Source organism: Phodopus roborovskii, unplaced genomic scaffold, assembly GCF_943737965.1.
Source record: "Phodopus roborovskii unplaced genomic scaffold, PHOROB, whole genome shotgun sequence".
NCBI classification, from domain to species: Eukaryota; Metazoa; Chordata; class Mammalia; order Rodentia; family Cricetidae; genus Phodopus; species Phodopus roborovskii.
Window position 1 is genome coordinate 14482919 of NW_026126571.1, and position 12698 is coordinate 14495616.

At 35.7% G+C, this 12698-nt stretch overlaps 1 protein-coding gene across 1 annotated transcript in view; it reads right to left on the reverse strand.

The window, feature by feature from the left end:
* The window catches only part of Grid2 (glutamate ionotropic receptor delta type subunit 2), a 1241117-nt gene that overhangs the window by 678875 nt on the left and 549544 nt on the right, over positions 1-12698 (reverse strand). The gene's annotated exons all lie outside the window — the stretch shown is intronic.

Below are 12698 nucleotides of genomic sequence, written 5' to 3' on the forward strand. Positions count from 1 at the left end.
AATTTGTCTCTTTTTTATTCACCCATTTTTAATTGCATTTCTTTATTTATTTTATGGCATGTTGGGGAAGCATGCACGTATCATGGCATATTTGTGGTACACAGAGAACAACTTGGAGCACTCAGTTACCTTGTTCCCCAACGTGGTTCCAGGAGACTGAATGGAGATTATGAGCCTTGGTGGCAAGCACATTTTGTTATCTCTCCATTTATTAATTTATTTAATCACACATAATAGTTCAGACGTATTGGTATTTATCTTACATTCAGGCAATGGCATGAAGAATATAGGCATTCAGGCTAAATTTCTGAGTGTAAGTGTGCTTGCAAGGTTCATTCTAAATGGGTTTGATTCATAAACACCACTTATCAATGGAAGTTGGATTTTCAGAGATGAGATGTCTCCTGATAGGAAAACTGAAAAAAGTATTCAAGACTGATTAAGTGCAAACTATTCTGCTGAGGGTGTAGTAAAGGGCAATAAATCACAGTGCTCTTCCACACAAAGAGGAATTGCAAACACAATTTATATATTTATACAGATGTTCCAATGAGCCGCATAAACTTTATAATCGTTCTGCATGTGCATACCAAGGCACACAAGAAGCTTGTAAGAATCCCATTTGCTAAAATTCAGTATTTAAATTTTTTTTTATCAAGGTATATTCCATAATTTCTCTGTCTATGCTGCTCTTTCAGGAAAAAAAAAGAGAAAGAATGTGAACTTTAAAAGAAAGTCATTTGGGAAGCTTGGCATTTTTATTACAAAAGCTAGATGAGTAAAAATGACTGACAGAGATTGTTATTGTTTATCATTGGTCATGGCTTAAATGTGCAAAGGATGTAAAATTGTGAGGGAACAAAAGAGGATCATGCATGAAGCTGCAGATCTATTGGCACTTTTGACAGTTCTAGGGAAATCTGATTTTTTTTTCACAATAGTCAAGACGATGGACATTTACTACATGAATTCAAACACATCAAAGACACGTGTTGCTTTTATATTCACTATCTCACCTTCTACTCGATTCCCATGCATTCTACATGAATTTTTACTTTTGTTTACATCTTTTTTTTCACTGAAAACATTTTTTCCCAGTGGAATAGCTCTACTGAAACCAAACAGCTCTCTATTTTCCTGGCATCACACTGTGTCTTAAAACAACAGTTCATTAGGCAGTGTTATATAGTTCACTTAATGGTCTTGATTTTTCATTTTAGGAAAGTCCACACAATGCACATACATCTTAAGAGTATAGAAATTATAAGGTTGCAATATACATCTTTACATTACATAGCAATAGGCAGAAGGCTCATATAGAATGGCAATTTGAGGTACAAAGTCAGAATAGGAGAAGAAAGCCTTGGGCTCTGCATAATTACAGGTGAAATTCTAAAGTAAGTTAAGTTCAATTGAAATTTGAGGCATTGGGATCTGGTGATCTGGTGGGGACTGTCAATTTGTAAGACTAGAAGAAGCTGGGCAGAGACTAGAGAAACAGATGAACCAGGAGGTGAAAGAGTTAAAAAAAAAAAAAAAAAAAAAGAAAAGAAAAAAAGAGGGAACCTAGACAACAACCTCTAAACAGGTGTCACCTTATGACTTTTATGTATTTCTGCGTGCTGAATGTAATGCCTTCGAATCAGGAGAGATATATCTACTCAAGCGGCACATTGAGACAGAGACAATGTCGACACTGTGTCTGTCAGATTCTCTTAAGTTATATAGAGTGTATTGTGAGCAGAAGGATTCCAGAAATACACCCACTGTGCCATGGTTTGGTCTTTAGGGGAAATAAAAAAAAAGACAAATGTTGGATAGCAACAAGTATTGTTTCTCAATAACTACAGCATGAGAAAGTTCATCTGCTTAATTCATTATAGGCATTTGCTTAATTGAAATTCTTTTTGGTATGTCCTGAAGATAGAAGATAATTGCTTTCCAGGAAGCTGCTAATGTGTGTCTTTAGGATATACACTATAGTATTCAAACTCTCTGTGAAGGTAATGACAACTCACAGAGATCACAGTGTCCAGATGCAGGCACAAGACTGGTATACTCATTTCCATGCCATGAGGTTAGCTACAGTCTGTTGCTTAAGCACTCTTAAATGATCCCTGATGCATCTAATAAATAAGCCAAGTTACTCTTAGAAAAAGAAAGGGAAAAAAAAAACCACTAGAAATAATGGATTAATTAGCAGGCTTGGAGGTGCTAAAACAAAAATAGCAACAAACTGTAGTGTGAATAAAAAAAAGACCCACAGACTGCTATTGTGGATCGAACTTCAAGATGAAGGTCAGAAAAGCAAAGCAGCAGGCCACTAATCCCTACCTCTACCTCAGGCTGAAAGGGCTAACCCATGAACTCTCCTCACCATGGCTAGAGATTGAATGTTCCTATCTTCATTATGGCTGGAGAATGAATGCCCTCTACTGAAGACTCTGCTTCTATATTTAATAGCCTCTAGTGCTGGGATTAAAGGTGTGTGATCTCTTACTCTTTTAGACTGAATCAATCTCATATACCTCTGGGGGTCCTAGAACTCACAGAGATCAGTCTACCTCTTAATCCCGAGTACTAAGATTAAAGTTATGTACAACTACCTCCTAGCTTCTGGCTGCTGCGACTAGAGGTGTGTGCCTGATTTCTATAGCTTGAGGCTGACTTTGATTCCTGAATTCTCAGGAAAGCTTTCATAAATCATAAATAATATATCACACCGATCTTACATTTTCTATGCCTTATTAACATTAATTTAGATTATACACAAACTAGTAATTCAGGAGACTGAGCATAATCGATTTGAAATTCTTATTCTCTATAATGTCTATATTGCATGCATTTAAAAATATTTTCTTTTCTGTGTTTCCTACATTATGGAGATCCTGCCAAGTCTCCTTTCTGTGCCTAAAAGACAGTTGTTACCTTTAGATAATTGTTCTTTGATAAGAGAAGCAATAGCTTCTTAACAAAAAGGATTTTGCCCCATCTATATGTCCTTCAAATGTTGTTTGATGCATCCCACACAGACACAGTTATATTTATTTCTAGGTTTCTATGTTTGAAAATCTATAAAAATTGATAAGAAACTTAGTAGGTCAAGGTCAGACTATATATAAGTTCTGCAAGCCTTTTTCATGCCATAAGAGGTTTCTTATGGGAAGACAAGCCATGGTGACTGGGTCACGTTTGCTTTTGATTTTCTGTAGTTGTCCAAATAAATCTGGGGCATAAAAGAATGCTCTGGTCATATCACCACTTTCTTAGTTTGCCACTTTTTAATAATATTTCCTTCTTTCAAATATGTCACTGATCATTTGATAACTGCTCACAGTTCCATGATGAGCAGATTCTATCACTTAATGTGAAAATATGCCCTGCTCATTTCTTTACTCAATGTTTTATTTCTATTTATTATTAAGAATACTTAGGGCTGTAGTGTTGACTCAGACTTTAATAGCACTGTTTTCTTGCAGAGGACACAAGTTCAATTTCCAGCACTCACATTGCAGCTGATACATATATCTAATTCCAATTCCAGGACCTCCTGTGCCCTCTTCTGGCTTCCACAGGCATCAGACATGTTCATGGTGGACATATATACATGTAGGCAAAATGATCATACACATGAAATAATAAATAAAGATTAAAAATATAAAACAAGACTATTCTGGACAGAAATCAGGGTCTGTGTATATTTGTCATGTAGTTAGTGAAATACAATGGCCCTACATTTACTTATTTCCTTAATGCAGAGTCAAAAGGCTTGTCTCAAAATGCTGTTGCTCCTGCCTCAGCATTGTATGTGCAGGGATTATAACTGTGTACCCACACCCCTAGCTACCAGACACATTTACATGAGTTTTGAAATTGTTTATGAGCATGGCACCAGCCTTCTTTGTGTCTGTCTGAGGAAGTACCCCTTTGCTATTTGCTGCACTGACTGACTGGAATCTCTTCTTCAGAGACAATGTCAGCTGGCCTATGACTCCTCCTTCATCACTTCAGAATCTCCTCATCCATGATCTTCCACTTTTGTGCAATGCAGACGCACTTGATCGCCTGCGTCCGTCTCACTTCATGCGATCTGTAAATCTGTTGAGTGCCGGGATTATTTTTTAACCCTTATGCTAACTGTACTTAACACATGACAGCACTTCTATAAATTATAGGAAATTTGTAAAATCATCTAACTGGTTGCATTGTGAGCTGCAGCTCAAATTTTGAAAGTTCTTAACAGTCTCTAGCAAACACCTAATTGCTAATCCATACCTCATTTTCAGTAAATTAGAATTAAAGAACCTCAGTCATTATAATTCGGGTAACCTAGTTCATTAACAGATATTCACATCTTTCTGGAGACTGTGTGCTGAGGTGGCTGTTTAATATTTTCATCTGGAATCAATAGTGCGACCTGTTGCTCTTCTCTTTCCTTTATAATATATACTTCCCCTGTTAACTTGCAGCTAAATTACAAAACCTCAATATCTCACGGTCCTATTATATACAAAATGTAATAACAGTAACAATAGCCCACCTGCTTCATTGCTTCTCTGCATTTTAAGTCCACAAGTGGATATTTTTCTTAACACCTGAAGTACTTTTGGGGAAAATGTTAAGTCCCAATTTTGGTCAATATCAGGTAAGAATATTACATATTTGTTTTAAAAAATCAGAGATATTTTAAATAGTTGCAGGAATGTGAATTCACCTATTCAGTCCTCAGGACAAAGTTCTATGAGCCATTGCGAATAACTTGATGGTGATGATGACATCTCTTCTAACAAGCTGATAATTGTATTTCTGCATGTGTTAAAAACTATAAAGAGCTATCTTATCTATCCAAAAAGAAAAAATAAATGGAAAATTTTAAGGAAAAATAAACAAGCAGTATAAACACAAAATATTTAGTACATTCCTATTAGCTTGGATAAAAATGAGAGAACTGAATTGTCTTGTACACATTACTTATTTTCTTAAATTCTCTTGAATGTATTTCCTTATATTCTCATGCATATAATCTATTCCTAGCACCTCACTATTTATAGTGTTTGGATTATTCATAAGTAAATGAAAGACTGTCTTTATAGGATTCAAACTGATAAGAATGATCTCATGTGGTAAATAACAATTTTAATGACTATTGACATTCTTGTAAGCCAGGCAGTGGTGGCACAGGACTTTAATCCCAGCACTTAGGAGGCAGAGTCAGGTAGATCGTAGTGAGTTTGAGATCAGCCTGGCCTACAGAGTGACTGCCATGACAGGCTCCAAAGACACACAGAGAGACCCTGTCTTGAAAAACAACAACATGAACAACAACACAAACAAAAACAAAAATAACAACAACATTCTTGTAGAACACCCCTAATTTTTATACCTCAATTGAACTTTATAGAAATAAGTATTTGGAGGGATATTTATCAAGGTAAAGGTTCTTTAGATTGCAAACTCATTCACTAATTACATACAGATGCTACAGGTGTGAACAGCACAAGTCTTAAAAAATAAAAAAAAAAAATTGAGATAGGTTTCTTTGTTTAGCCCTGGCTGTCCTGGACCTAGTTCTGTAGATCATGTGGTTCTTGAACTCTCAGAAATCCACCTGCCTCTGTTTTCCCACTGGGATTAAAGGCATGGCTTACCATCACCTGGCAACAAATCAGAATGTTTAAATAATTAAAATACAAATTCAAATATTTCATTATCATGCATCAGTCAACATAACATTACTCATGAGTTCTGAGATGAATAACAATTTATGAAAAAATATTCTACTTCGGTTTTAAGCGAATCATACTGACTTACTTAGAACATAAGTTTGCTTATTTTATAAATAGCAAGTGGAACGTTAAATTGTTTTCTCAAGATAAAGTTCTTTTTCATAAGAGTTAAATAGGAAATCAATAGGTTAAGTCAGATATCTGTCATGTCAGCTTCCAGACTGAGCAGTCTCTTCAACCAGTGACACTTGACACTAATCTAATTAATGGTACTAATATGTACACAGAGGGAATATATCAGCCAAAACGTTAAGTAGTTTGTTATTCTGAACATGTAATTAAGGAAGAATTAGACAAAGAACCCAGCAGAGTCAGTAAGTTACAGAAATAGCATTTACACTTGACTTGTTCATTAGTCTCTGAGGACTAACTTGATTCTCCCACCAAACACAGGTATAATAAAATACATTATTTCCTTCAATTCTATCTAATTTTTTTCATTCACACGCTGACATTTATGTATGACATCAAACCTTTGTAATCTATTTGTGGTATTAGTTTTGCATTCACTCATCTTTAAAATATCAAGTCTTTATAGGTTCTGATCCATGTGTCCCTCATTATGGAAGTTTTGACATAATTATCTAGGAAGAGGCTTCCTGGGAACACGAAGGGATACCATACATATGGTATCTCTTTGTTTTTATACTCCATCACAGTGTATTTATTTGCTTTGAAATAAAAGTTGTATGTTTTTGCAGTTTTTTTTTATAAGCTAAAGTAGGGTAAAGAGGATGAGAATGTGTGTGAAGAAAGTTAGAGCTCCATGAAGTAAATTATGTGTTGTTCGTTGTCAAGGAACAACCTAAATAGTTGATGTGTTGGGTTGCTATTAGTATGCAGGCATCTGTACTGGCCTGCCCTTGGGGTTCTGACATGACACACTCTCAGCTGCAGCCACTAAGGGCATGGCCTGTGCACGTCCACTACCTTCCCTTTTTAACAGGCTCCCTGCCCATGCCCCCCTTCTCTCTCTTCTTCTGCTTCTCTACCTGTCTGTCTCCCCCTCCCCTGTCTCTCTCTGGTCCACTCCTCTTTTCCATTCCCTTCCCTCTAAAGAAAGACTCCTCCACAGAACTCTGTCACATGACATTTTACTCTAGAACACTGCTTTCTACATTACAACAATTGCTCTGCTCATTCAGTCTCACACATACGTTTATCAGGGTGAGAAAGATATTTTTATTTGTTATCGTAGTCTGGATTTACACTAGCAGGAGGCTATTATCTCCTTTAGATCCTAGGAAGGTTGTTAGTAGATTCTAGGTTGAAGGGCTAAGGGGCAACTCTACATGAAATTCAGATTCATTGTTAGTCAAGGTTAATGTAATGGGAGGTCTTCAGTGACAAGAATTTTCCCAGACTATGAAATCCCCAACTAAGCTTTGCATTCCATTGTAAAGTTTTCCTAGCCCTGAGACACTGTGGCCAGAAAACTATTAGCAGTTCCTGGTTTATTCTCTATCACCAACATCTCCATTTGTGACCTGTTAGATCTGACTCCTTTCCACTGTTATGTTATGGTGTCATTCCTGACATAGGTTACAAGGGGGCTCTGCTTTGGATTTGAATCTTTGTATTTCACTTGCTGATGGTAAAATAAGCAAGATGACACGTGATGACTTTCTTTTACAGAGGCCCACATGATAAGGAGCTACATTACCTGGCTAATAGCCAGGGTAGATTTAAGGCTTAAATAAGCATGAAATTGTGCACACCAAGAAAATTCTACCTACTTTGGGCCCTTACTACACCCATGTGTATGACCTGGAGCCTTCAGTGCCAAAATGCTGAATCATGGAGATTTATATGATAATATTGGTTATTCCTACTTTCAAAAGTTGAAAACTTATACAAAGAGCATTGAACATATTGAAGGTAATGTATTTATGATGTATGTGCATATAAACATATGCATACAATAAAAATTAGAGAAAAAGAGGCCATGTATTCCAAGAAGAGCATGAAGGGGTATATAAATACAGTTGGGAGGGAGAAGAGAGATGGGAGAAATGTTGTAATTAAATTATAATCTACTAAATAAATTAAAAGGTTGAAATACTGAATATTTGAAATATAGATGACGAGTTCAGAATAACACAGGCTCAAGTAATTATCATATTCTGTGCCCACTTCCAACCCTATTATATGAGATATGAAGATAAAATGAATAGAAAAGGGCTTAGAGATAAAAATATAAGCATCAGTTACAATGTCTACATAGCATTATACTAGAAGTTTATTTATAACATGGTGAGTTTATAGATCATAAGAGTATCTACAAACATGTAGATTATTAAAGAGCAAGATAAAAAATATAGAGTTGTTCACATTTTCATGGAGAACATAGGAAGAAAGATAACACTGAATGAAGTTATTGTGACATTCTGAGTACAGAATGAATTCACATTTTTTCACTACATTTTAAGTTGGATTAGTGTATACTGTACAATACTGTTTTAATAATCTTTGCTACTAAACTGGTAGACTGCATAAATTCTAAGCCATGGTTTTCAATGGATACTTTGCACAGGGAAGAAAGTATAATGTGTGTTTGGTAAGTATGGAAAAGCATATAGTTAAAACAAAAAACAGTTTAATTCCAATTGACATGTAGTGGTGGAGTTTGTGTACAACAAGCAGTATCATTATTAAATTAGCTTTCCAAGGACATACAGTGACGGAGTCATTAGCACAGTAGGCTTTTTCTTCAATATTCTATTGTTTTACTCCCCTGCCTAGAGCTATGTAGCCTGATTCCATAAAATGTGACAGCGGCACACAATGACTATTGACAGACAATTCTGTCAGCTTTTGAAGGACATAAAATAGACACCCTATAATAAATTATTGCCAAGCACACTTTTTTATAAAGAACTATTTTTTAATGGCTGGATTTTATTTCCATTGGCAATGTATTGTTTTTATTAAATGTTGTTGGAAACATGTGTTGTTGTTTTCTTATATGATGTTCCTGGCAGGGGCAGATCTACATGTCTTAGTGAATATTTTCATTCAGCAACAACTGAGAGGAAACTCAAAAGTTCCCTCCTTGGCTGCACCAACCTCTCCAATAAGCTGATCACTTACTTGGAGAGATAGTTGTGTGCATAATTACAATCTTATGACTATGATTATCTATCTCAATAATCTGTGACCAATACCCAGATATGATTATCTTCTCAATAATCTGTGACCAATACCTAGAACAAGTAGCAGAGATAGCACATAAAGTTAACTTACAAAAACTTTGATCTGATGGGGATGTCCTTCTGTATGCTGTGAATATGTTTGTCTTATTGGTTGGTGAATAAAGCAGTTTTGGCCAATGGACAGGCAGGATTTGGCTGGGCAGGACATATAGGTGGGGCGACAAGACTAGGAGAAGGCTGGGGAGAGGAGTACAGAGAGGAGTCACGAGAGAGACACCACGTTGCTGCCAAAGGAGTAACTTACCAGAACATTACAGATAAGCCACAGCCTCTTGGCAACCCATCATTTAATAGAAATGGGTTAATAATTAGGAGAGAGTTAACTAGCAAGAAACCTGAGCCACTGGCCAACCAGTTTATAATTAATTTAAGCCTCTGTGTGTTTATTTGGGACTGCACTTTGCGGGAGCAGGAAGGACAGAAACTCTCTACAAAAAGGCACAGTGAGTTAATATGGAATGCTTAATGAAGTTATTTGACTCTTCTCTAACTTCATCCTTCCTTCTGCTTTTGTGTGGCAATTGTATTTCCTCTTGCAGCCTTTTAAATCAGAGTAACAGCTTTCGAACTACTCAAGTTTAAGGCTTTGCCATTCGCCAGGGTTAATAATCAAAAACTATGTTGGTTGAAATTAATAGAGGTAGACTTACAGTAATAAATTCATCATTTATTAAGGTGAGATTTGAACATTACCCTCAGCTACTGGGAGATCACCAGAGCCTGGGAGTGCCATATCCAACACTGAGTGAATTTATATTCCTGGAAGCCTTGGATCACACCACATAGTCTGACAATGTAATTTAGTCTAGTTGCCGCAAAGACCAACAGTGTATTTTTTAATTAAGTTGTAGTTTATATTTAGGCACCCTTAGATTACTTATGAGAGTAACTGTGCACTCACTAAGTGAATCTAAGTTTTTAGTGAATATGGATGCTGGTGCTTGAGTACAAGGTTCCTTGTTTGGCAGCTCTTGTGTACTTTCAAAATTTTTAGCAAAAAAGTTAAACTCTTCTGTTTGTAAAAGAAGCTATGGTAACTTCACAGTTGATCCTTTGTTATACTCTTGTCTATGTACTACTTCTCATGGTAAACTTTATTGTATATCATTTCTCGTTAATAATCCAAATCTGAGAGTACAATGGCCTTCAGTAATTCTGTGAGTTACTTTAGCAAATTGTTAAAAACAAATGAGGTTTGTATACCAAAAGCAATTTGTTATTTGTATCAATAGTCAAAGGGTTTTGTTATAATTCACAGTTAGCTATCACTGTCCAGAGACGCAAATTAGAACCCACAAGTTTTGTCATTGTTCATATAGTACTATAGTACTGAGTATAAATATCCATTTGAAAATATTTGTATGCCACACACACACGTATACATATATATGCCATATATATAATATATATTAAGTTGATCCATGTCTTAGGAATTTTAATATTAAATCACTAGGATGTCATTTTCACATAGTAACATTAAGCTTGGTCATAGCTTTTAAATTTTAAATTTTTTGAAATAAGAAACAAGCTGGGTAAGATGTTCACTCATGTAATATTAGCTCTTGAAAAATGGCAATAGGAGGATGAGAAGTTCAAAGCCAACAACAAACTATAGAGTAAGTTTGAGACCAGCCTGTGCTACATGCGATCGGTCACAGTGACAGTACGAAAGGGTATATAAGTTGACCCTAAATGACATGTTCTCCCAGATATTGATATTTTTTTCTTTGCTTTCTATATAATTATAAATCAACTGTTCCCTGGAATTCTACATAGCTGCTTTAGAGTAATGCTTCCATATTACTGAAATTATGCCTAGTTTGACTGGCTCAGAATACACTTATACATTACCCATTCAAAGTAAGTCATAAATATGCAATGATTCAAAAATATTAGACTAAAGACATTGTTCCTCTCCTTTATGGTTAACTCTAATTGCATATTTTGTGCATCTGTGCAGTGAGGTGACTCAGCTGAACACTAGCTGGTTCACACCATCCACAACCTCAAGGAATAAACTTGGTCAAACAGTCTGCGTGTTGGCCTGCCATGTCCAAGATTCTGACGCAACCATGCCATCCTATCATTTCCATACATAGCTCAGGGTTGTAGCTAGCCAAGAGGAATGTCTTCTTAGTAGACTTTCATAGTTACCATTGAATTAATATCATCCCCATTTTTACAATAAAAAATTAAGAACTAAAAAATCAAGATCAACACTGAGATGCATAAAGATTCCTTATTCCTGATCTGAAATTAATGCAGCTTGGTTTGGTTGATTAATAGCAAAATCAAAATGAAAATTCTACTCTCCAGAGACACCCAAGAAAATCACATCAAACACACAAATCTTTAAAAAGGTTTACATGCCCAAGGCATATCACAAAAAATATTAAAATCAAGGACACTATGCTTCCCCAACCTGAAAATTCAGTAATCTTATATAAATACTCTCCAATAAGAATAATTTTGATGAATCTCAGGGCAAGGGATTTAAAAGAATAATTGTAACATAATCAAACAATTTAAGGAGTTTAGAGAAGATGCAAAAAAAAAAAAAAAACAAAACCTAAATGACCTTAAAGAGGATAGAGATAAACTCCTAAGTCAATAACAAAAAATACAAATATGTGGTTAAAAGAACTTCCAAAGAAATCTCAGGATAGAAATATGAATTCAGTAAAGAGATAGAAATAATTAAAATATCCATGCTGAAATGAAAATGGATTAAAGACAGAAATATTTTAAGAGCCAGATCCCAGAATTTCTGTAGTTAGGTAACTTGAACACATATACAAAATATGCACACATGAAGTCTTAACAATATGGTTGCCTGACTAAGGCCACATATTGATAAGAATAGTTGATATGTTGACATGCCAACATATATAGGAAAAAGTCTACAGGTTCCTAGCTCTATAATAAGAGTATGATTGGCGTATGGGAGAAGGAGAATTAGGCTCCATCATGGATAAGTTCCTGCATAGAATTTCCAATCCCAGGTGATCAACCCTGGAGGGATTTACAAAATATACTAAATATACTAAGTAGGTTCTGTATACACATGTGTGCAGGTGCATGTGTGACAATGTAATAATAATAGTTAAGAGCCTAAGAATATAGGAGTGAGGAGACATGGGAGGAGTTTGAGTAAGGAAGTGAAATTAATACAGTGCTCCTGTGTTAAGTTTCCAGAAACATAAATTAAATATAATTTTTAAACTGATATTGGATTTAGGAAAAGTGAGTACTGTTGCACCAAAGTGTCTCCAACCTAAGAGTATGGAGAGGTGGGCTGTCTAGACAATCTGTGATTTGGAACAGGAAGGAAAAAGTGTTGAAATACAACTTTTCAGTGTTACAGATCCTGAGTTATAGTCATAGCAGTAAGCCACAGAAAACATTTTCCAGCAACTTTATAAAAAGTGTATGTGTTTGTTCTTATATTATGTGACTGTGTAAGTACACACATGTAGAATGTATACCATACATGGGCCTAGTGTTCCATAATGCAGAAGAGGATGTGGGTTTCCCTGGACTTCTACTTACAGGGTGTTGTATGTGGGTGCTGAGAACCTAACCCATATCCTCTGTAAGAATATCAAATGCTCTTCCCCGCCAAGCCAGCTCTGCAGCCCCATTTGACAGGTTTTTCCAAGCAGGTTATGTTCTATGCAAATGTGTATTAACCAGAAGAATT